Source organism: Pseudophryne corroboree, chromosome 8 (genome assembly GCF_028390025.1).
Source record: "Pseudophryne corroboree isolate aPseCor3 chromosome 8, aPseCor3.hap2, whole genome shotgun sequence".
Lineage (NCBI taxonomy): Eukaryota > Metazoa > Chordata > Amphibia > Anura > Myobatrachidae > Pseudophryne > Pseudophryne corroboree.
Window position 1 is genome coordinate 339,278,252 of NC_086451.1, and position 25,364 is coordinate 339,303,615.

The window sequence follows — 25,364 nt, forward strand, 5'->3', positions numbered from 1 at the left end:
ACATGCCACAAAAGGGTGGAGGAGTGTTATACTGTGTACATTGGTGTACAAACAATTTTTTGTGTAATGATAAATTAGATAATGGACAGAGCGTAAGAAAACAATAGATATATTGCACAGTTTTATCTATGCAATATGAATTCGTATATTTTGTGAGGTTGGACGAGGGTGGTCAATGAGCCAGTATTTATGTCAATATTTTACATTGCTGGTATGTCATGGGCTAATTATATCTCACATTGTACAGTACCCAGTCTTCCCAAGTGGTTCCCCGCTTGGTACTATTTGGGCCCTACACTGCTTAGCTTCCAAGATCGGGCGAGATTGGGCGTCCGCCAGTGTGGTATGACTGTATCTCGTGGATAAATAACTGAGTCGCACAGCAATCTGAATTTATTAACATGACAGGCAAATTAACAATTTATACAAGTGCTTCATATTGTGATTTAATTTTATAAAGTGCTAAGTGCATAAGGGTTCGATATGCCCCCGATAAGTGCAGAGAGAAAATACAGGTGATAAAAATGAAGGAATAAGACCAGGAATTAGCTTTTCTTCATAGGAACGGTGCGATCTCATATCCTTCGTTAAATCCCAAGGGATGGGTAGTTCTCAGCTGGAAGATCCAGTACATCTCTCTCTGGGACAGCTTCTTCGCTAGATCTCCTCCTCTTTCGCCATTTGTAACGTGTTCAATTGCCTTAAAGGACAGTTCTTCCGGGTTGGACAAGGCAATTGAACACGTTACAAATGGCGAAAGAGGAGGAGATCTAGCGAAGAAGCTGTCCCAGAGAGAGATGTACTGGATCTTCCAGCTGAGAACTACCCATCCCTTGGGATTTAACGAAGGATATGAGATCGCACCGTTCCTATGAAGAAAAGCTAATTCCTGGTCTTATTCCTTCATTTTTATCACCTGTATTTTCTCTCTGCACTTATCGGGGGCATATCGAACCCTTATGCACTTAGCACTTTATAAAATTAAATCACAATATGAAGCACTTGTATAAATTGTTAATTTGCCTGTCATGTTAATAAATTCAGATTGCTGTGCGACTCAGTTATTTATCCACGAGATACAGTCATACCACACTGGCGGACGCCCAATCTCGCCCGATCTTGGAAGCTAAGCAGTGTAGGGCCCAAATAGTACCAAGCGGGGAACCACTTGGGAAGACTGGGTACTGTACAATGTGAGATATAATTAGCCCATGACATACCAGCAATGTAAAATATTGACATAAATACTGGCTCATTGACCACCCTCGTCCAACCTCACAAAATATACGAATTCATATTGCATAGATAAAACTGTGCAATATATCTATTGTTTTCTTACGCTCTGTCCATTATCTAATTTATCATTACACAAAAAATTGTTTGTACACCAATGTACACAGTATAACACTCCTCCACCCTTTTGTGGCATGTGCACTTTTTATTCATATATACCCCTCACTGGTGCAAAAATTCAACACACTATAAGCACAATGTTCTGAAACAAATATATATTTTATATATTTTATATTTTTTTGTATAGATAAGCACTATGCATCACTAAATAAGACACCATATATTGGCCTTATACTAATGAATATAGTTTTATATATAAATGCTTCACTAATATATAAATAGCGCAGTTAGCAGTTGACTTCTCATTTTGCATATATAGAATTCTGAAAATTAAGTATCAAGTAGTATGATCTCCTTCCAATATAACCTTCCTTATGCCCCAACCCTATAATGAACTGAACAACCTATAAGTTATTAATCTCTGCTTTATCTGTTTTTCTATGTATTTCGGCATAAGCTGTAAAAACCACTCAATGAACGTGTCCTGCCTAATATGGCTCCTTAAAGATGGCCGCCGTGATGACTGACAACTCAATTGATCCAATCACCATTTAAGACACAAGCAGCACAGCGCCCACACAGATATGCTGATATCAGAAGCGGAACGCCGTGCGCATGCGCTGTGCACACACACAGGAAGTGTGGCAGCGCAACGCCTGCAAAGAGACGCGAGGACCGGAAACGGGGCATCGCGCGCATGCGCAGTACGCGGAATTGGACACAGGAAGCGGGGCGGAAGTGGGGCAAAAAGCGCTCCTGGACACATCTCACTCTATTTTATGTTGTAATACCAGTTAAGACACTCGTTTTTTAACTAAACTCATCCCATGCAGACTAAGCTCCCTAGATCTATCCCTGGCAACATCTAGATCTTAATTTTCATGAGGCCGTTTTTAATTGCTTAACCAAGTAGTCCCAAACAGGAAGTGATGTCATAGTTACATTGTTAACCACTCTGGCTATAAATAGAATGTCTGCTCAGTAGCTCTCTACCCCTTGATGAAGTCAGATGGACGAAACGCGTTGGGTATACCTCAAGTGACCTTCCTTTTTTAAGATAAGCACCTTTCTCTTATCTGAAAATACCTTTATATACTTTTATTGTTCCAGTTATGTTTTTTATGTTTTTATTAGTCTAAATTCATGTTTTAAATCCAACCCTCATATTTTTATATTTCCTTCACAACTTTTTAGACCATCCAAAAATATACAATTCTCTTATTGTAATTTTAGAATTTTGTAATTTTATAATTGTTTTATAATAAATTTCCCCCTGTTTTTTAGAAATACGTATTTTATCGTTTCTTCATATATATATCCTTTTATGTGTAGACACTGTGAGTCGCTATTACCCCTACCCTCCCTTGCACATATATATATATATATATATATACGCACACATATATATATATTATACATCCACAAACACACACACACACACACACACACACACACACACACACACACACACACACACACACACACACACACACATCTCATATTTATGTATATGGAAACCCCCCTCAGTAAATCCTGCGTTTGCCCCTGTGCAGGGTGCTGATCAGTGAGGAGCGTGGAGTGCCCTTCAAAATTGAAATATGCCTTCCTCCCTGATCAGTACCCTGCATATGCCCTCCTCCCTGATCAGTACCCTGTACCTACCAGGGACGTGCGGTGAGCTAAATGGCTCAGGAGGCACTGTCTAGCACCAGAGCCAAATTTACCACAATTTATGAGCGAATGGTACATCTGGACTTAATACACAGGTGCAGCATTATAAACTCCTGCAAATTTGGTGAGTTTTGATCAGAGATGTGCGGATAGTATAAGGAGGTGAGGCACTGCCTCACCTGCCATAGACTTTTTACTCCAGAGTTTTGGCTATAAAAATGATTAGAATAATGTAAAGAATATATTTCAAACATATTCTTTGTATTTTTCGTATACTTTATGCAGTCAAATCTCTGGCTCAAATGTTAGTATGACAGGAAAGACTCTGCCTCCCCTGCCTTACCCCACCGCATGTCACTGGTACCTACAATGAACACTACCTACTGACATTCCTGCACATTATAGATATATTTTTACACATTTATTGCTGCCACTCCTGAGGAACCTTATGTCTTCTCTGCTTGCTAAAGTAGTGGTTAAAATACAATGAGACGGCTGGTGTTCTTATTCTACCTCTACACTTAGGTCCATATATATTTGGACACTTGACAGTTTTCTTCATTTTGGTTCAGTACGCCAACACAATTGATTTGAAAATAAACAACGGAGATGCAGTTTCTTTCAGCTTTAATTTCAAGTGGTTGAACAAAAATACCATATGAAATGTTTAGTAGTGGTAACCATTTTTGTGCACAGTCCCCTGTTTTCAGAGGCTCAAATGAAATCGGACAAATTAAAATAATCACAAATGAGATGTTCATTTTTAATACTTCGTCAAGAAGGACTGCCTGAAGTCTGGAACCCATGCAGATCACCAATTGCTCGGTTACCGTGCTTGTTAAGGCTGGTATACACGGGAGAGATGTGTGCTGAGCGAACCGCTCAGCACACATCTCTCCCGCCGCTTAGCAAAGCGCGATGTGTGCTGAGCGATGCAGGGGAAGACGGGGGGGGGGGGCGCTCATTTCACCCAGCGGGTGAAATGAGCAACGTGCTAAAATGGCCTGCATGCAGGCTCAATCTAGCACCGGCGATAGCGATGTGCGGGGCCACGCATCGTTATCGCTGTGGGGGGTACACACGAGTGATCTGTGCTTAAAATCTAAGCAATCTAGTCAGATTGCTTAGATTTTAAGCATGTATCTCTCCGTGAGTACCCCCCTTTATGGTTTGCCAGGCCTTTACTGCATATGTCTTCAGTTGTTGTTTGTTCTTGGGTCTTTACAATTGTCTTCAGCAAGTGATATGCATGCTCAATCGGGTTGAGATAAGGTGATTAATTCGGCCATTGCAGAATATTCCACTTCTTTGCCTTAAAAAAACTCCTGGGTTGCTTCCGCAATATGTTTTGGGTCATTGTCCATCTGTACTGTGAAGCGCCGTCAAATCAACTTTGCAGAATTTAACTGAATCTAAACTTATGTCACATTCAAGGGCGTAGCTACCATAGGTGCAGTTGCTACAGGGCCCAGAGCTGAGAGGGGCCCACCTTCCAGGGGCAAACGCAGGATTTAGCGAGGGGGGTTTCCGTGGGTGGGAGGGTGGGTGTGTATCTATATGCGCAGGTATGTGTAATAAATATATATATATATATATATGTGTATATATATATACACTGCTCAAAAAAATAAAGGGAACACTAAAATAACACATCCTAGATCTGAATGAATGAAATATTCTTATTAAATACTTTGTTCTTTACATAGTTGAATGTGCTGACAACAAAATCACACAAAAATTATCAATGGAAATCAAATTTATTAACCCATGGAGGTCTGGAGTTGGAGTCACCCTCAAAATTAAAGTGGAAAAACACACTACAGGCTGATCCAACTTTGATGTAATGTCCTTAAAACAAGTCAAAATGAGGCTCAGTAGTGTGTGTGGCCTCCATGTGCCTGTATGACCTCCCTACAATCCACACAAGTGGCTCAGGTAGTGCAGCTCATCCAGGATGGCACATCAATGCGAGCTGTGGCAAGAAGGTTTGCTGTGTCTGTCAGCGTAGTGTCCAGAGCATGGAGGCGCTACCAGGAGACAGGCCAGTACATCAGGAGATGTGGAGGAGGCCGTAGGAGGGCAACAACCCAGCAGCAGGAACGCTACCTCCGCCTTTGTGCAAGGAGGAACAGGAGGAGCACTGCCAGAGCCCTGCAAAATGACCTCCAGCAAGCCACAAATGTGCATGTGTCTACTCAAACGATCACAAACAGACTCCATGAGGTGGTATGAGGGCCCGACGCAAACAGTTGGGGGTTGTGCTTACAGCCCAACACCGTGCAGGACGTTTGGCATTTGCCAGAGAACACCAAGATTGGCAAATTCGCCACTGGCGCCCTGTGCTCTTCACAGATGAAAGCAGGTTCTCACTGAGCACATGTGACAGACGTGACAGAGTCTGGAGACGCCAAGGAGAACATTCTGCTGCCTGCAACATCCTCCAGCATGACCGGTTTGGCAGTGGGTCAGTATTGGTGTGGGATGGCATTTCTTTGGGGGGCCGCACAGCCCTCCATGTGCTCGCCAGAGGTAGCCTGACTGCCATTAGGTACCAAGATGAGATACTCAGACCCCTTGTGAGACCATATGCTGGTGCGGTTGGCCCTGGGTTCCTCCTAATGCAAGACAATGCTAGCCCTCATGTGGCTGGAGTGTGTCAGCAGTTCCTGCAAGACGAAGGCATTGATGCTATGGACTGGCCCGCCCGTTCCCCAGACCTGAATCCAATTGAGCACATCTGGGACATCATGTCTCGCTCCATCCACCAATGCCACGTTGCACCACAGACTGTCCAGGAGTTGGCGGATGCTTTAGTCCAGGTCTGGGAGGAGATCCCTCAGGAGACCATCCGCCACCTCATCAGGAGCATGCCCAGGCGTTGTAGGGAGGTCATACAGGCACGAGGAGGCCACATACACTACTGAGCCTCATTTTGACTTATTTTAAGGACATTACATCAAAGTTGGATCAGCCTGTAGTGTGTTTTTCCACTTTAATTTTGAGGGTGACTCCAAATCCAGACCTCCATGAGTTAATAAATTTGATTTCCATTGATAATTTTTATGTGATTTTGTTGTCAGCACATTCAACTATGTAAAGAACAAAGTATTTAATAAGAATATTTCATTCATTCAGATCTAGGATGTGTTATTTTAGTGTTCCCTTTATTTTTTTGAGGAGTGTATATATATATATATATATATTTGTGTGGTCGTCTGGCACTCTGGATGATAAAAAGCAAAGATGCCGGGGTGCCCTCCTGAAATTAATTTAACTGGTTATCCTCAGTGGGTCCTGTGATAGGACCTCTATTGAAGAAAAATAGGCGTCACTCCACGGACTTAAATAAAGTCAAACTGTATTCAAAAAAATATTTTCAAGGTGCAAAAAACAATGTTTCAAGGCTCTACACCCTTTTCATCAGGTTATGCATCATAGGTGAGGTGAAAAAAAAAGTCTTATCATTTTTCACCTCACCTATGATGCATAACCAGATGAAAAGGCCATAGAGCCTTGAAACGTTGTTTTTTGCACCATGAAATTTTTTTTTTTAATACAGTTTGACTTTATTTAAGTCCGTGGAGTGCCGCCTATTTTTCTTCAATAGAGGTCCTATCACAGGACCCAAGGAGGATCTAGATCTGAGTGAATGAAATATTCTTATTAAATACTTTGTTCTTTACATAGTTGAATGTGCTGACAACAAAATCACACAAAAATTATCAATGGAAATCAAATTTATTAACCCATGGAGGTCTGAATTTGGAGTCACCCTCAAAATTAAAGTGGAAAAACACACTACAGGCTGATCCAACTTTGATGTAATGTCCTTAAAACAAGTCAAAATGAGGCTCAGTAGTGTGTGTGGCCTCCACGTGCCTGTATGACCTCCCTACAACGCCTGGGCATGCTCCTGATGAGGTGGCGGATGGTCTCTTGAGGGATCTCCTCCCAGACCTGGACTAAAGCATCCGCCAACTCCTGGACAGTCTGTGGTGCAATGTGGCATTGGTGGATGGAGCGAGACATGATGTCCCAGATGTGCTCAATTGGATTCAGGTCTGGGGAACGGGCGGGCCAGTCCATAGCATCAATGCCTTCATCTTGCAGGAACTGCTGACACACTCCAGCCACATGAGGTCTAGCATTGTCTTGCATTAGGAGGAACCCAGGGCCAACCGCACCAGCATATGGTCTCACAAGGGGTCTGAGGATCTCATCTCGGTACCTAATGACAGTCAGGCTACCTCTGGTGAGCACATGGAGAGCTGTGTGGCCCCCCAAATAAATGCCACCCCACACCATTACTGACCCACTGCCAAACCGGTCATGCTGGAGGATGTTGCAGGCAGCAGAACGTTCTCCTTGGCGTCTCCAGACTCTGTCACGTCTGTCACATTTGCTCAGTGAGAACCTGCTTTCATCTGTGAAGAGCACAGGGCGCCAGTGGCGAATTTACCAATCTTGGTGTTCTCTGGCAAATGCCAAACGTCCTGCACGGTGTTGGGCTGTAAGCATAACCCCCACCTGTGGGCGTCGGCCCCTCATACCACCCTCATGGAGTCTGTTTTTGATCGTTTGAGTAGACACATGCACATTTGTGGCTTGCTGGAGGTCATTTTGCAGAGCTCTGGCAGTGCTCCTCCTGTTCCTCCTTGCACAAAGGCAGAGGTAGCGGTACTGCTGAAGGGTTGTTGGCCTCCTCCACGTCTCCTGATGTACTGGCCTGTCTCCTGGTAGCGCCTCCATGCTCTGGATACTACGCTGACAGACACAGCAAATCTTCTTGCCACAGCTCGCATTGATGTGCCATCCTGGTGAGCTGCACTACCTGAACCACTTGTGTGGGTTGTAGGGAGGTCATACAGGCACGCGGAGGCCACACACACTACTGAGCCTCATTTTTACTTGTTTTAAGGACATTACATCAAAGTTGGATCAGCCTGTAGTGTGTTTTTCCACTTTAATTTTGAGGGTGACTCCAACTCCAGGCCTCCATGGGTTAATAAAGTTGACTTCCATTGGTAATTTTTGTGTGATTTTGTTGTCAGCACATTCAACTATGTAAAGAACAAAGTATTTAATAAGAATATTTCATTCCCTCCGATCTAGGATGTGTTATTTTAGTGTTCCCTTTATTTTTTTGAGCAGTGTATATATATATATATATATATATAAATTTCAAGAAGAGCTGGCACTCACCCCAAATATGTTGCTCCGGTGCCCTCTGGAATAATAAGGGTAGGCAAAATTGGAAACATGCAGCGGCACTCAGAGACTGATCCCAAAAATTAAGGTGCAAAAGTAGATTCTTTAATCCATAAAAAGCAGCAACACAAAAGGTGACCAACGTTTCGGGGCGCTGACGCCCCTTTGTCAAGGTGATATAAGTGTACACAACATCTACATACCTTTAAATAAGCCAAGAAGACCCGCGAACGGGACACACGCGACAGAAGGAGAGTGAGGACGGGATCCGCTCTGTGCGCTTCCGGGTGTGGTGACGTCAGCACGCTCGTACGCTGGAGTCCGTCACTTCCTGGATACCCACAGCTTACCCGGTCGCCTGGGAGACCGGCGCTGGATGGTAACCATAGGACAGATAGACGTAGGTGTAGCTGGTGAAAACAAATGTGAACCATGTATATAATCAACTAAGTGAGAAGTGTTTGACAAAAGCAGAACATAAAAACACAAAATTTGCTGTGAATTACGTTAAACACGAAAATACCCTGAAATGATAAGCTAATTTTGGATACTAGAAAAACAACAAGATATAGAGCTCAGAGATAAATAGCTGGATGCAACCTGCAAAGAAAAAGGTTAAAGAGGTGTACTTTTGTAAAACCAGCTCAGAAAAACTTTTCTTGCAAAAATAATAATAAATTGATGTAAACAAGTAGATTTCAGTTAGGCCTACTGAGATAACACTGGCATAAGATCAACCACTTAAACTTGAAACACACTCCAGGCAATCTTATCATTAAGACCTTTTGGTCTGATGGTATCGAGAGTGTAAATCCATCTAGCCTCAAGGCGTAAAAGCTGTCCCCCACGGTCACCTCCACGTATGGATTTAGGAATATGATCAATGATCTGAAAATTCAGATCATGAAGTGAATGTTGAAGTTCAGCATAGTGTTTGGCAACCGGTTGGTCAGAAGACTTCCCTGAAATCGCATATTTAATGGCGGATCTGTGCATAGCAAAACGTTCTCGGGCAGTACGCACGGTCTTGCCCACGTATTGTAGCTTGCAGGGGCATGTAATTAAATACACAATGTGGGTAGTAGTACATGTGATAACATGCCTGATATTAAATGATTTACCGGTAGAGGTAGATAAAAAAGATGGCCCTGGTTGAATATTGGCACATGTCTTACACCCGAGGCACCTATAACACCCTGGAAGCTTAGTCAAAAAGTTAGCAGCAGGTTGTACCCCAAAACCCGTTATATCAGAATGCACCACATAGTCCTTGATACTTCTATTTTTCTTAAAGCATGTAAGCGGTCTCTTTTTCTTAAAGACAGACAACTTCTTGTCAGTGGATATTATAGGCCACATTGCTTTGAGGGCTCGTGGTACAACAGGGCTGGCGGTGGTGTATTTGGTGACTAGCGGCACCAATTCTTCTTGTTTCTTGGGTCTTTGCTGTAACAGCTCCTGTCGCGGAATGGCTGCAACTTCTAACTTGTGCTTGGAAAGTTCATTTGCATCGTAACCTCTGGCTATAAAGCGATTCACTACAGTGGACAAAGCCTGTTCCAATTTAGCTGGGTCGCTGGTTATTCTTGCGGCCCTTATTAATTGGGACCTTGGTAGGCCTTTTTTCAACGCTCTTGGATGGTGACTGTTAGGTCGCAGTAAAGTGTTCTTATCGGTGGGCTTGTAAAAGATGTCAGTAGTAACATGGCCATCGATAATGGAAATCTGCACATCCAGATAATTGAGGGTATGTGCATTGCTTTCTGCTGTGATCTTAATTGGTGAATCTCGATTGTTAATTGTGTTGACCAGTTGTTCAAAGAGCAATTGTCCACCCGTCCAGAGGATGAACACGTCATCAATATAGCGTGAATAGTGTAGAATATGGTCACGGATGGAAACATCAGCAAAAAACATGTCATATTCCTCCTGCATCATGTATACGTTAGCAAAGGAAGGGGAGACGTTACTTCCCATAACACACCCGCTTGTTTGGCAATAGTACTTCCCATCAAACAAAAAATAGTTCCTAGTTAAGGTAAGTTCCAACAACTTAAGAAATAAATCCAAGTTGATGGTAGCCAGATTTTCTTTAATAAGGAACTGCCTTATAGCCGCCAGGCCCTGGGTATGGGGGATGCATGTGAATAAACTACAAATATCGATGGTACAAATTAAAGTGCCTTCAGGTATATTAGACAGACCCGGAAAGCGATTCAAAAAGGAAGTAGTGTCCTTCACAAAATTGGGCTGTTTCAAAATGAGTGGTTGAAGTATGCTGTCCAAAAAAACAGACACAGGCTGATATAGTGATTGATGGGCAGAGATTATGGGTCTGCCAGGGGGATGAGTGGAATTTTTATGTACCTTGGGCACAGTAAACAAAATCGGAACCTTGGGATGGTCTTGTTTTAAAGCCCGACATAATTTTTTAGAGATGTATGAAGACTCACAGGCTTGTTCCAAGATGTTGTCTACCTCCTGTTTATACTTGAAAGTAGGATCAGAAGGCAGACTCTTATAAACGGATACATCACTCAGCTGCTTATATATTTCTGCCTTGTAATCGGTCAGATTCAATATCACAATCCCGCCCCCCTTATCGGCGGGGCGGATAACGATGTCTTGGTATGATCCAAGCTGTTTCAAGGCTCTGAACTCAGATCTAGAAAGATTGTGATGTTTCTCTTGTGAAGCAGCCGTGTATTTGGTGACGGAATCATCTAGGAGCCTAGTGAAAGTCTTGATTGACGCATTGCTGGATTGGGGATCAAACGAAGAACCATGTGTAGAGTTGATAAATGCCTGATGTGGTTCAGTGGGTGACACCGAATGATGGTCCTGGAAATACTCTTGTAACCTCAGCTTGCGGGAAAAGTGATGTAGCTCGGCTTGCCACGTGAGCTCCGGCGTACGAGCGTGCTGACGTCACCACACCCGGAAGCGCACAGAGCGGATCCCGTCCTCACTCTCCTTCCGTTGCGTGTGTCCCGTTCGCGGGTCTTCTTGGCTTATTTAAAGGTATGTAGATGTTGTGTACACTTATATCACCTTGACAAAGGGGCGTCAGCGCCCCGAAACGTTGGTCACCTTTTGTGTTGCTGCTTTTTATGGATTAAAGAATCTACTTTTGCACCTTAATTTTTGGGATCAGTCTCTGAGTGCCGCTGCATGTTTCCAATTTTGCCTACCCTTATTATTCCAGAGGGCACCGGAGCAACATATTTGGGGTGAGTGCCAGCTCTTCTTTAAATTTATTTCGTTTTTGACTTTTTGCTCAACAACCTTGGACCTAGGCACCCCCACCATTTTAATATTCATTGTTACCATTTGCTTACATTAACTGTTCCAAGCATTGGAGTAACCAATTCTTATTGGAACTCTTTTTTCAACGTTACCTTTAAACCTTGCCAGGTGAAGTTTTGCCACTTAGCACTTTAGCACTTTGTATGCACTGGACACTTTTTTGGACACTTGGCACTTTTTGCAGAAAATTATTCAGCACTTTATTTCTCACTGATTCTCTCCCTCGACGTATTACCTACCATTTGGTCCTTTTTGCACTTAAATCCAGTGCCGCCCATCTGTTTTACCATGACTCAAGGGACATCAATGAGCAATATTAATACATCTCCCAGCCCAATTAACAGTTTTAGCTTCAGCGAAATGGATGCTGAACGGGTGTTGTTTACAGAAGATTTGGCAGACTCTGAAAAACAATTAAGTATGGAGGACATTTATCATCAGCTCATTAAACTCAAACATCGCGAGACGGACTATTTAATGCACGGCATCTCATTGTCTGATTATTTTCGTGAAAAAATGATCCCGCGCTGATTTAGAATCCGCAATGTGCCTACTATAGGCCGTTTCAACTCTGAGTTTTGTAACAAATGGATGGCCATATTAAACAAATGTAGTTTTGATTTAATTTTGTTGGTAGTGGAAGAGTCGGGGAGAGAATTGAAAATTACCAGAGAAAGAATTCACGAGCTAGAACAGGAGCACAGAGACACTTTATTGCTGGAAGCTAACCAAGCTTTAGTTCAAAAACTGAAGACACAGTGTGAAAATTATCGTAAAGAGTTGGTCAGATTTAAACGCAACAAATGCGCTACCGTCCGAGAGGACTATGAATTAAACAGAGTTTATAGATGGGTGGCTGGAGGGGAACCAGGGAACCATCGACCATATAATCAGAGATCAAAGTATACTTGGCGCAAACGAGGGGAATCACGTAATCGCGATTACGCTACTTCAAACAGCGACAATTAATTCAACGTGGCTGATTCCGATGGACCTGTAGATCCTACTGTTGTCCCTTTAGGGACCTCTCCCGTGGTAGCAGAAACCACCAAAACAAGAGGTCGTCCACCCGCAGGGGCAAACAAAACCGCCGGATCCAGAAACACCTCTACAAGGAGGAAAGTTTAATCTTTAATCTCTCTGACCGCATCCTTACGGGAACAGAAATCAAAGTGCTTAACAACGGCCTATCTTTTATTCCCACCAGTAAATTTGATGGCCTCACGTGGCAAGCCGAGCTACATCACTTTTCCCGCAAGCTGAGGTTACAAGAGTATTTCCAGGACCATCAATCGGTGTTACCCACTGAACCACATCAGGCATTTATCAACTCTACACATGGTTCTTCGTTTGATCCCCAATCCAGCAATGCGTCAATCAAGACTTTCACTAGGCTCCTAGATGATTCCGTCACCAAATACACGGCTGCTTCACAAGAGAAACATCACAATCTTTCTAGATCTGAGTTCAGAGCCTTGAAACAGCTTGGATCATACCAAGACATCGTTATCCGCCCCGCCGATAAGGGGGGCGGGATTGTGATATTGAATCTGGCCGATTACAAGGCAGAAATATATAAGCAGCTGAGTGATGTATCCGTTTATAAGAGTCTGCCTTCTGATCCTACTTTCAAGTATAAACAGGAGGTAGACAACATCTTGGAACAAGCCTGTGAGTCTTCATACATCTCTAAAAAATTATGTCGGGCTTTAAAACAAGACTATCCCAAGGTTCCGATTTTGTTTACTGTGCCCAAGGTACATAAAAATTCCACTCATCCCCCCGGCAGACCCATAATCTCTGCCCATCAATCACTATATCAACCTGTGTCTGTTTTTTTGGACAGCATACTTCAACCACTCATTTTGAAACAGCCCAATTTTGTGAAGGACACTACTTCCTTTTTGAATCGCTTGGCGGGTCTGTCTAATATACCTGAAGGTACTTTAATTTGTACCATCGATATTTGTAGTTTATTCACATGCATCCCCCATACCCAGGGCCTGGCGGCTATAAGGCAGTTCCTTATTAAAGAAAATCTGGCTACCATCAACTTGGATTTATTTCTTAAGTTGTTGGAACTTACCTTAACTAGGAACTATTTTTTGTTTGATGGGAAGTACTATTGCCAAACAAGCGGGTGTGCTATGGGAAGTAACGTCTCCCCTTCCTTTGCTAACGTATACATGATGCAGGAGGAATATGACATGTTTTTTGCTGATGTTTCCATCCGTGACCATATTCTACACTATTCACGCTATATTGATGACGTGTTCATCCTCTGGACGGGTGGACAATTGCTCTTTGAACAACTGGTCAACACAATTAACAATCGAGATTCACCAATTAAGATCACAGCAGAAAGCAATGCACATACCCTCAATTATCTGGATGTGCAGATTTCCATTATCGATGGCCATGTTACTACTGACATCTTTTACAAGCCCACCGATAAGAACACTTTACTGCGAGCTAACAGTCACCATCCAAGAGCATTGAAAAAAGGCCTACCAAGGTCCCAATTAATAAGGGTCGCAAGAATAACCAGCGACCCAGCTAAATTGGAACAGGCTTTGTCCACTGTAGTGAATCGCTTTATAGCCAGAGTGTCACAACTGAGGGCCTGAGCTGACGGGAGGCAGCCTCAGTTGTAGGGGCTGAGATGTAACGGAACCTGGGAGGTTGTATCAGACCCCTAGACATGTAAGTAACATGTAGAATAACTGCCCGAAGGCGTGACCACGACAACCAGGATAAAAGTCAATGATGTTTATTATGACAAACTCCGTAACACAGCAGCAGTAAAGGAAACATAAAAGTCAACAGAGGATAAATACAATTCCTGGGTACTACAGGGTGGCAAGGGCCACAGGCACTGGTAGGGTGAGACAGTTCTTATAATCTTCTAGTTGGAAAGTCCTTACCAGACCTGACTGTAGTAATGGAGAGAACCCAGGATCGTACCAGCTGGTGTTCCAGGAAAGGCTGGGTTGCTGAAGATAAAACGGCTGCTGTGGATACTGGCTGGAACCAGACTGTTGTTGGTACGGAGTGGATACTGGCTGGAACCAGTTAAATAATAAACGAACTTGAGAGCGATGAAATAATAATGAAGTTTGGAGTTTGAGAGCGGTGAAATAATAATACCGGTGGAGAGTGGTAAACTGCAGAAAGGACACCGGCCCTTTAAGAGAAGCTGTACACTGCTGGAAGCTGGGCTGGAAGCAGGTGATTGATGAAGTTTGGAGTTTGAGAGCGGTGAAATAATAATACCGGTGGAGAGTGGTAAACTGCAGAAAGGACACCGGCCCTTTAAGTGAAGCTGTACACTGCTGGAAGCTGGGCTGGAAGCAGGTGATTGATGAAGTTTGGAGTTTGAGAGCGGTGAAATAATAATACCGGTGGAGAGTGGTAAACTGCAGAAAGGACACCGGCCCTTTAAGAGAAGCTGTACACTGCTGGAAGCTGGGCTGGAAGCAGGTGATTGTTGTAACTGGAAACAGGTGAGTCCAGAATGGATCGGAGAGTCAGGCTACACCGCAGATGGAATGCTGGTGCGGGTCTCTATAGCAGAAATCTGGAGACAGGAGCTGGAACCTGGAAGACAACCACAGGAGAGAGACAAACTGGAACTAGGTTAGACAACCAAAGCACTGACGCCTTCCTTGCTCAGGCACAGCTTACTTATACCTGCAGCAAGGAAGGGGTTGGCTAGGCAATTATGCAAATCAACAATACAGACAGCAGATTGGTGGAAATGCTCAGATGACAAAATCCAAGATGGCTGCGCCCATGCAGACACTTGGAGGGAAGTTTGGTTTGTAATCCATGTGAGAATTGAAACAGTAATGGCGACGCCGGCCACAGGAGACAGGAGACGCCAGACTGACAAGCGCACATTTAACCACGCGGGCACAGCGGAGGCCGCGGCTGATGAAATCACCACTCTGACATTCTGCATGTGGAAACTCAGGAACAGCTGGATCCGGTCCTGGAACGCTGAGCCAGCCTTAGGAGGCATCTGAAGGGTAACTAATGGCGTCCAGATACCCGGATCGTGACAGCACCCCCCCCCCCCTTTAGGAGTGGCCCCAGGACACTTCTTAGGCTTTAAAGGAAACTTTGCGTGGAAATTTCGGACCAAGGCAGGAGCATGGACGTCTGAGGCATTGGTCCAAGAGCGTTCTTCAGGACCATAGCCCTTCCAGTCAATGAGGTATTGTAACTGACCGTAACGGAAACGTGAGTCCAAAATCTTGGCCACCTCGTACTCGACTCCCCGTTGAGTCTGAACTTTGGGAGCTGGAGGAAGTGTGGAATGAAACCGATTCAGGATCAGCGGTTTCAACAAAGAAACATGAAATGTCCTGGGTATTTTCAAGAAGGATGGTAACTGTAACCTGTAGGCAACAGGATTGATGACTTGTTCAATCTTGAAGGGTCCGATGTAGCGAGGTGCAAATTTCATGCTGGGAACTCTCAACCTCAAATTCTTCGTGGACAGCCACACACGATCACCCACCTTGAGGACAGGAACCGCTCTACGCTTTCTATCGGCAAACTTCTTATACCTGAATGAGGCTTTAAGCAGGGCTGCGCGGACGTTCCTCCAGTTATTTGAAAACTGACGCAAGGTGACATCCACTGCTGGAACAGAAGTTGCGGGAAGCGGTTGGAATTCTGGGACTTTAGGGTGGAATCCATAATTAATGAAGAATGGTGTAGAAGAAGATGAGGAATGGTATTGATTGTTGTGGCTGAACTCGGCCCAAGGAAGGAGTTGAACCCAGTCATCTTGAGAGGAAGACACATATATACGGAGGAAGGCCTCCAAGTCCTGATTCACCCTCTCGGTTTGACCATTGGTCTGAGGATGGTAAGCCGTGGAAAACTTTAACTTGACTTGGAGGGCTTGACACAAACTTCGCCAAAATTTGGCTACAAATTGTACTCCACGATCCGAGATGATCTCTTCAGGAAGACCGTGAAGTCGGAAGATCTCTTGTATAAACACTTGAGCCAACTTGGAAGCTGACGGAAGACCGGTGAGAGGGATGAAATGTGCCATCTTGGTGAACCGGTCAACTACCACCCAGATGGTATTAAACTTGTTGCAGATAGGTAGATCGGAAACAAAGTCCATCGACAAATGGGTCCAAGGTCGACGGGGAACAGATAATGGAACCAGTTGCCCCGCAGGCGACTGGCGGGAGACTTTGTGTTGGGCACACTTTGGGCAGGAGGCAATAAATTCCATAACGTCCTTCTTCAGAGTTGGCCACCAGTAGGACCTAGAAATAAATTCAAGGGTTTTCTGAATGCCTGTATGTCCAGCAAAACGGGAAGCATGGGCCCAATGCATGAGCTTCTTCCTTAGAACTGGCTTAACAAAACTTTTCCCTGGTGGAGGCGTAGAGTCCATCCCTACCGTGGAGAATGCCAACGGATTAATAATAGGATGCTTGTCTGCAGACTCGGACTCATTTTCTTGCTCCCATGAGCGGGAAAGGGCATCGGCCTTACGATTCTGAGAACCCGGACAGAACTGGAGTTTAAAGTCAAACCTAGAGAAGAAAAGTGCCCATCTGGCCTGACGAGGATTCAGACATTGTGCGCCTTTGAGATATAAAAGATTTTTGTGGTCGGTAAGAATGGTGATTGAGTGGGAAGCTCCCTCCAACAGGTATCTCCACTCCTCCAGAGCGAGCTTGATGGCTAGCAACTCCTGATCGCCAATGGCATAGTTGCGCTCAGCTGGGGAGAAATTCCGGGAGAAGAAACTGCAAGGATGTAGATGTCCATCTTTGGCCCTCTGGGATAACACTGCTCCTACTCCAACGGAGGAGGCATCTACCTCTAAGATAAAAGGAGAGTCGGTGTCGGGCTGTTTCAGAACTGGTGCAGAGATGAACCGTTGCTTCAGAAGGTGAAAGGCCTGTGTAGCTTCCTCGGACCACTTGGACGGATTAGCACCTTTCTTGGTTAATGCCGTGATAGGCGCCACAATGGTGGAAAAGTCTCGTATAAATTTTCTATAATAATTGGCGAACCCTAAGAACCTCTGGACCCCTTTGAGGCTTAAGGGTATAGGCCAATTCTGGATTGCTTGGAGTTTCTCAGGATCCATCTCTAGTCCGGAACCGGACACAATGTAACCTAGAAACGGAATGGTTTTAACTTCAAACACACACTTCTCCAATTTACAATAGAGGTGATTGACACGGAGACGGGAAAGAACCTCTTTTACCCAGAAACGATGATCTTCGAGATTATTAGCAAAGATGAGGATGTCGTCTAGATAAACCACGACATGGCGGTACAAGATGTCCCTGAAAATCTCATTCACGAAGTGCTGGAAGACTGCTGGAGCATTGCTCAATCCGAAGGGCATGACGAGGTACTCATAATGTCCGTCACGGGTGTTAAAGGCGGTCTTCCACTCGTCACCCTCACGGATTCGGATGAGATTGTAGGCACCCCTCAAGTCCAGCTTTGTGAAAATAGTTGCACCACTAACTCTATCAAAGAGCTCGGTAATCAGGGGTAAAGGGTATCGGTTCTTGACGGTAATGTCGTTCAGACCTCTGTAGTCGATGCACGGACGCAGACCACCGTCTTTCTTCTTAACGAAGAAGAAGCCTGCGCCGGCTGGAGAAGAAGATGGTCGGATGAAACCCTTCGCCAGGTTCTCTTTGATGTACTCTTCCATGGAGTGTGTCTCAGGCAGAGACAACGGATAAGTTCGGCCTCGCGGTGGAACCTTCCCTGGAATGAGGTCGATTGGGCAGTCCCATTCTCTATGAGGAGGAAGGATATCAGCAGAGGCTTTACTGAACACGTCCGTGAAGTCTTGATATGGAGGAGGCGGAACATCAGATGACCTGGGGAAGGAAGAACAAACAGGAATAACTTTGGCTAAACAAGTCTCAGCACAGGAGGGACCCCATGCCAGTATTTGCGTAGTCGTCCAGTCAATTGATGGGTTGTGGAGACGGAGCCATGGAAGGCCTAAAACCACTGGATGTGTGGCTCTTGGAATCACTAAAAAAGAAATATACTCAGAATGAAAAACTCCCACTCTCAGACGAACTGGAAGAGTCCTTAAGGAAATGACTGCGCCAAAAATCTTGCTGCCATCCACGGCAGTCAAAGAGATGGACGAGGACAGTCTCTCGGTGGGTAGGGACCACCGTTTAACATAAGCTTCGGTTATGAAATTCCCAGCTGCTCCGGAATCAAGGAGGGCAATGACGTTCCTGTAACGTTGAGCAATTTGGAGCGACACTGGGAGGTTACAGTCATGAGGAGATGGAGAGGAGATCATTACTCCTAGCCGGCCCTCTCCTTGGCGAGCTAGGATCTGGAGTTTCCCGGACGTTTGGGACAGGCATTGATAGTGTGCGACGGAGCTGCACAGTAGGGACAGAGAGACTCAGAGAGACGTCTTCGGCGCTCAGCGGGAGATAGACGAGAACGACTAATTTGCATAGGCTCATCCTTGGATGGAGATGGTTGACGAGGAGGAGGAGCAGAAGATTTAGGAGTAGATGATCTTCCTCGCTCAGTTGCTCTCTCTCTGAAACGTAGATCAACCTTCGTGCAAAGAGAAATTAGCTCATCCAACTTAGAGGGCAAGTCTCTGGTAGCTAACTCATCCTTGATGCGTTCTGATAAGCCATGCCAGAATGCAGCATACAGGGCCTCGTCGTTCCATGCCAGTTCGGATGCCAGGATTTTAAACTGTATAAGATACTGTCCCACAGTACGTGTTCCCTGGCGTAAACTGAGAATCTCAGATGAAGCAGATGTTATCCGGCCTGGCTCGTCGAAGATGCGCCTGAATGTAGCTACAAAGTCAGTATAGGAGGATAGCAGGGGATCAGACTTCTCCCATAAAGGTGATGCCCAGTCAAGGGCTGAGCCACTGAGAAGGGAGATGATATAGGCAATTTTGGTACGGTCACTGAAGAAATTGCCAGGTAGAAGCTCAAAGTTGATTTCACATTGATTGAGAAATCCCCTGCAGAACCTTGGAGATCCATCAAATTTTGCTGGCGTTGGAAGATGAAGATGTGGACTGGAAATGGGTAAGGTGGGTGGGGTTACAGCTGGTGTCACTGTAGTGGACGCACCGGACGTGCCAGGTCCACGGAGGGTCGTTTGAATCCCATCCAGCCGTGTAGAGAGATCCTGGAGACAGCGGATGATGTGGCCCTGTGCAGCCTCCTGATGTTCAAGTCGGGCTGCCAGTTCTTGCATTGGCCTGGCCGCTTGATCCTGGTCTCCGGCTGGATTCATTAGGTCAGTGCTTACTGTTACAACTGAGGGCCTGAGCTGACGGGAGGCAGCCTCAGTTGTAGGGGCTGAGATGTAACGGAACCTGGGAGGTTGTATCAGACCCCTAGACATGTAAGTAACATGTAGAATAACTGCCCGAAGGCGTGACCACGACAACCAGGATAAAAGTCAATGATGTTTATTATGACAAACTCCGTAACACAGCAGCAGTAAAGGAAACATAAAAGTCAACAGAGGATAAATACAATTCCTGGGTACTACAGGGTGGCAAGGGCCACAGGCACTGGTAGGGTGAGACAGTTCTTATAATCTTCTAGTTGGAAAGTCCTTACCAGACCTGACTGTAGTAATGGAGAGAACCCAGGATCGTACCAGCTGGTGTTCCAGGAAAGGCTGGGTTGCTGAAGATAAAACGGCTGCTGTGGATACTGGCTGGAACCAGACTGTTGTTGGTACGGAGTGGATACTGGCTGGAACCAGTTAAATAATAAACGAACTTGAGAGCGATGAAATAATAATGAAGTTTGGAGTTTGAGAGCGGTGAAATAATAATACCGGTGGAGAGTGGTAAACTGCAGAAAGGACACCGGCCCTTTAAGAGAAGCTGTACACTGCTGGAAGCTGGGCTGGAAGCAGGTGATTGATGAAGTTTGGAGTTTGAGAGCGGTGAAATAATAATACCGGTGGAGAGTGGTAAACTGCAGAAAGGACACCGGCCCTTTAAGAGAAGCTGTACACTGCTGGAAGCTGGGCTGGAAGCAGGTGATTGATGAAGTTTGGAGTTTGAGAGCGGTGAAATAATAATACCGGTGGAGAGTGGTAAACTGCAGAAAGGACACCGGCCCTTTAAGAGAAGCTGTACACTGCTGGAAGCTGGGCTGGAAGCAGGTGATTGTTGTAACTGGAAACAGGTGAGTCCAGAATGGATCGGAGAGTCAGGCTACACCGCAGATGGAATGCTGGTGCGGGTCTCTATAGCAGAAGTCTGGAGACAGGAGCTGGAACCTGGAAGACAACCACAGGAGAGAGACAAACTGGAACTAGGTTAGACAACCAAAGCACTGACGCCTTCCTTGCTCAGGCACAGCTTACTTATACCTGCAGCAAGGAAGGGGTTGGCTAGGCAATTATGCAAATCAACAATACAGACAGCAGATTGGTGGAAATGCTCAGATGACAAAATCCAAGATGGCTGCGCCCATGCAGACACTTGGAGGGAAGTTTGGTTTGTAATCCATGTGAGAATTGAAACAGTAATGGCGACGCCGGCCACAGGAGACAGGAGACGCCAGACTGACAAGCGCACATTTAACCACGCGGGCACAGCGGAGGCCGCGGCTGATGAAATCACCACTCTGACATTCTGCATGTGGAAACTCAGGAACAGCGGGATCCGGTCCTGGAACGCTGAGCCAGCCTTAGGAGGCATCTGAAGGGTAAGTAATGGCGTCCAGATACCCGGATCGTGACACAGAGGTTACGATGCAAATGAACTTTCCAAGCACAAGTTAGAAGTTGCAGCCATTCCGCGACAGGAGCTGTTACAGCAAAGACCCAAGAAACAAGAAGAATTGGTGCCGCTAGTCACCAAATACACCACCGCCAGCCCTGTTGTACCACGAGCCCTCAAAGCAATGTGGCCTATAATATCCACTGACAAGAAGTTGTCTGTCTTTAAGAAAAAGAGACCGCTTACATGCTTTAAGAAAAATAGAAATATCAAGGACTATGTGGTGCATTCTGATATAACGGGTTTTGGGGTACAACCTGCTGCTAACTTTTTGACTAAGCTTCCAGGGTGTTATAGGTGCCTCGGGTGTAAGACGTGCCAATATTCAACCAGGGCCATCTTTTTTATCTACCTCTACCGGTAAATCATTTAATATCAGGCATGTTATCACATGTACTACTACCCACATTGTGTATTTAATTACATGCCCCTGCAAGCTACAATACGTGGGCAAGACCGTGCGTACTGCCCGAGAACGTTTTGCTATGCACAGATCCGCCATTAAATATGCGATTTCAGGGAAGTCTTCTGACCAACCGGTTGCCAAACACTATGCTGAACTTCAACATTCACTTCATGATCTGAATTTTCAGATCATTGATCATATTCCTAAATGCATACGTGGAGGTGACCGTGGGGGACAGCTTTTACGCCTTGAGGCTAGATGGATTTACACTCTCGATACCATCAGACCAAAAGGTCCTAATGATAAGATTGCCTGGAGTGTGTTTCAAGTTTAAGTGGTTGATCTTATGCCAGTGTTATCTCAGTAGGCCTAACTGAAATCTACTTGTTTACATCAATTTATTATTATTTTTGCAAGAAAAGTTTTTCTGAGCTGGTTTTACAAAAGTACACCTCTTTAACCTTTTTCTTTGCAGGTTGCATCCAGCTATTTATCTCTGAGCTCTATATCTTGTTGTTTTTCTAGTATCCAAAATTAGCTTATCATTTCAGGGTATTTTCGTGTTTAACGTAATTCACAGCAAATTTTGTGTTTTTATGTTCTGCTTTTGTCAAACACTTCTCACTTAGTTGATTATATACATGGTTCACATTTGTTTTCACCAGCTACACCTACGTCTATCTGTCCTATGGTTACCATCCAGCGCCAGTCTCCCAGGCGACCGGGTAAGCTGTGGGTATCCAGGAAGTGACGGACTCCGGCGTACGAGCGTGCTGACGTCACCACACCCGGAAGCGCACAGAGCGGATCCCGTCCTCACTCTCCTTCCGTCGCGTGTGTCCCGTTCGCGGGTCTTCTTGGCTTATTTAAAGGTATGTAGATGTTGTGTACACTTATATCACCTTGACAAAGGGGCGTCAGCGCCCCGAAACGTTGGTCACCTTTTGTGTTGCTGCTTTTTATGGATTAAAGAATCTACTTTTGCACCTTAATTTTTGGGATCAGTCGCTGAGTGCCGCTGCATGTTTCCAATTTTGCCTATATATATATATATATATATATTGGAAGTCTTGCAGGAATATGCCATCACACCGCCTTCACCTTGTGTTACAGGTGGTTTACTTGAGATCATGAGCCATGCCAAGCCTTCTCCATACTTTTTTCTTCCGATCATTCAGGTACAGGTTGATGTTAGTTACATCTGTCAAAAAAAAAATGTTGTTACAGAACTGGAACAGAATGGGGTTTTTTATCAGAATCTAATCTGGCCTTTCTATTCTTGATGCATATGAATGGTTTGCACCTTGTAGTGAACCCTCTGTATTTGCTTTTGTGAAGTCTTCTCTTTATGGTAGACTTGGATAATAATATCCCTACTTCCTGTAGACTGTTCTGGCATGGGAGACCAATGGCACATATCATCTGTGGCCCCAATAATTGGACTCTGCTAACAGATTAGTCACACAAGACCCAGTAAATGCATTCATGTATGTACCATGAGTAAATATAATTTCTGGTACCAAGATATATTATTACTCCTTATAGAGTTATAAATCTAAAAGCTTATTGTACATGCCATCTCTAGAAGTGATGTGTGGCAGGGACAGCATGAGTCCACATGAGGTTAATGTGTAACGGCAGGATTTTGCTGCATTGGAGAAGCAGTAATAATAATAATAATAATAATAATAATAATAATGTTATTTATATAGCGCTCTTTCTCCCACAGGACTCAAGGCGCTTTACAGACATCAAAAACAATACACATAATACAGAAGATTTAAGTAATACAGCAATAGATAAGCCACACAGACATAAAGAAAACCTTAAGCACACAGAAAGCATAATGCAGGATTGGTGTAGGCATTTTGGGTAATAACTTCCAAGGGTTCTGTATTCCACCCTCACAAAGTACCAAGTGCGGCAGCCATCTTGGGCGCTCAGCGTAGGATTACCCAAGGTGGAATAGTCCACCCCTAGAAGAGATGACACAAAATGGGGGTGATTTCAGAGTCCTACAGTTTAGAGTAGGGTTTCAACAAAACCACAAGGTCCATGTATTTTTCATCCCACCCACAAGTGTACCATATGGGGCAGCCATGTTGGGCGCACTTTGAAGGTTACACTGTGGTAGGTGAGCTATACAAGGGCCAAGTTCATATATGGGAAAACTGATGCTTATGTAGTAGTATGATGTACCCTGCATGTAGGGCACAATGGCAAGGTGTGCAATCAGTGGAGGTTAACATTACAGGAAAAACACATGGTGGGGTGAAGCAAGCAATGGAAGAAAAAAAAAACACAATAGCAGGTAATTAGCATGCAGAAGTAAAATTGGGATAACATTATTTTGATCAGATCTTAGTACGGGTGGGTAGGAGAATGTGGGTGGCATACTCAGAAGCAATGAGGATGTCCCTGCTGAGCCTGGTCCTGGTGCTCTTCCCCCACAGTCCATGTTCATCTTGATGGTTAGGCCCAGGGGCAGACTTCAATAGGTCTGATGGAATCCAGTCCGGGTTTTAGCTGAGTCTGTTGTAAGCCACAGCTGGGCTAATCATTACAAACTTGTCTGCTACCTTTAAAAATGTGTTAGTTCAGTAGGTCATTGCTTCTGATGCCAGCAAGTGGCCACGCAATTGGTTGGGGGTCTGGGTTACGTTAGGAGCCATTTGGAATCTGTACTACTTGTGCTTAATAGAACTTGGAACGTTGTGCTGCTGTTCAAAGACTGCCTGTAAAACCTGCATATACTGTGTAATCTGCCTAAGGTGGAAATATAGTGGACTGTACTCCATTGATGTGGTTCTGTCACAGATGCATATCCAGAAGTTTGCTGGCAGAGGCTGGATGACAAATTTTAGTTAAGTCCACCCAAGTGGAACAGTCTTTGCAATACAGGTCGAGTATCCTATATCCAAAATGCTTGGAACCAGAAGTATTTTGGATATCGGATGTTTCCGTATTTTGGAATAATTGCATACTATAATGATATATCATGGCGATGGGACCTAAGTCTAAGCACAGAATGCATTTATGTTTCATATACACCTCAAACAAACAGGGGGTAATTCAGACCTGATCGCTCGCTAGCTGTTTTTTGCAGTCCTGTGTTCAGATAGTCGTCGCCCATCGGAGAGTGTATTTTAGCTGTGCAAGTGTGCGATCGCATGTGCAGCCGAGTGGTACTAAAAGATTTTGCGCAGTTTCTGAGTAGCCCAGGACTTACTCAGCCACTGCGATCAGTTCAGCCTGTCCAGGACCGGAATTGACGTCAGACACCCGCCCTGCAAACGATTGGAAACGCCTGAGTTTTTCCAACCACTCCCAGAAAATGGTCAGTTGACACCCACAAACGCCTTCTTCCTGTCAATAACCTTGCGATCGCCCATGCGAATGGATTCTTTGCACAAACCCATCGGAGAGCAACGAACCGCTTTGTACCTGTGCGACACCCCTACACATTGCGGTGCATACACATGCGCAATTCTGACCTGATCGCAGCGCTGCAAAAAACGCTAGCGAGCAATCAGGTCTGAATTACCCCCACAGCCTGAAGGTCATTTTAGCATATATTTTTAATAAGCTTGTGCATTAAACAAAGTTTGTATA

General features: G+C 44.7%; 2 pseudogenes; one reads left to right on the forward strand and one right to left on the reverse strand.

Annotated features, from left to right (window-relative positions):
* Positions 1 to 238: 238 nt before the first annotated feature.
* Positions 239 to 357, reverse strand: LOC134949992 (5S ribosomal RNA; annotated as a pseudogene).
* A 717-nt stretch (positions 358 to 1,074) lies between these two features.
* LOC134949993 (5S ribosomal RNA) lies at positions 1,075 to 1,193 on the forward strand (annotated as a pseudogene).
* Positions 1,194 to 25,364: the final 24,171 nt, after the last annotated feature.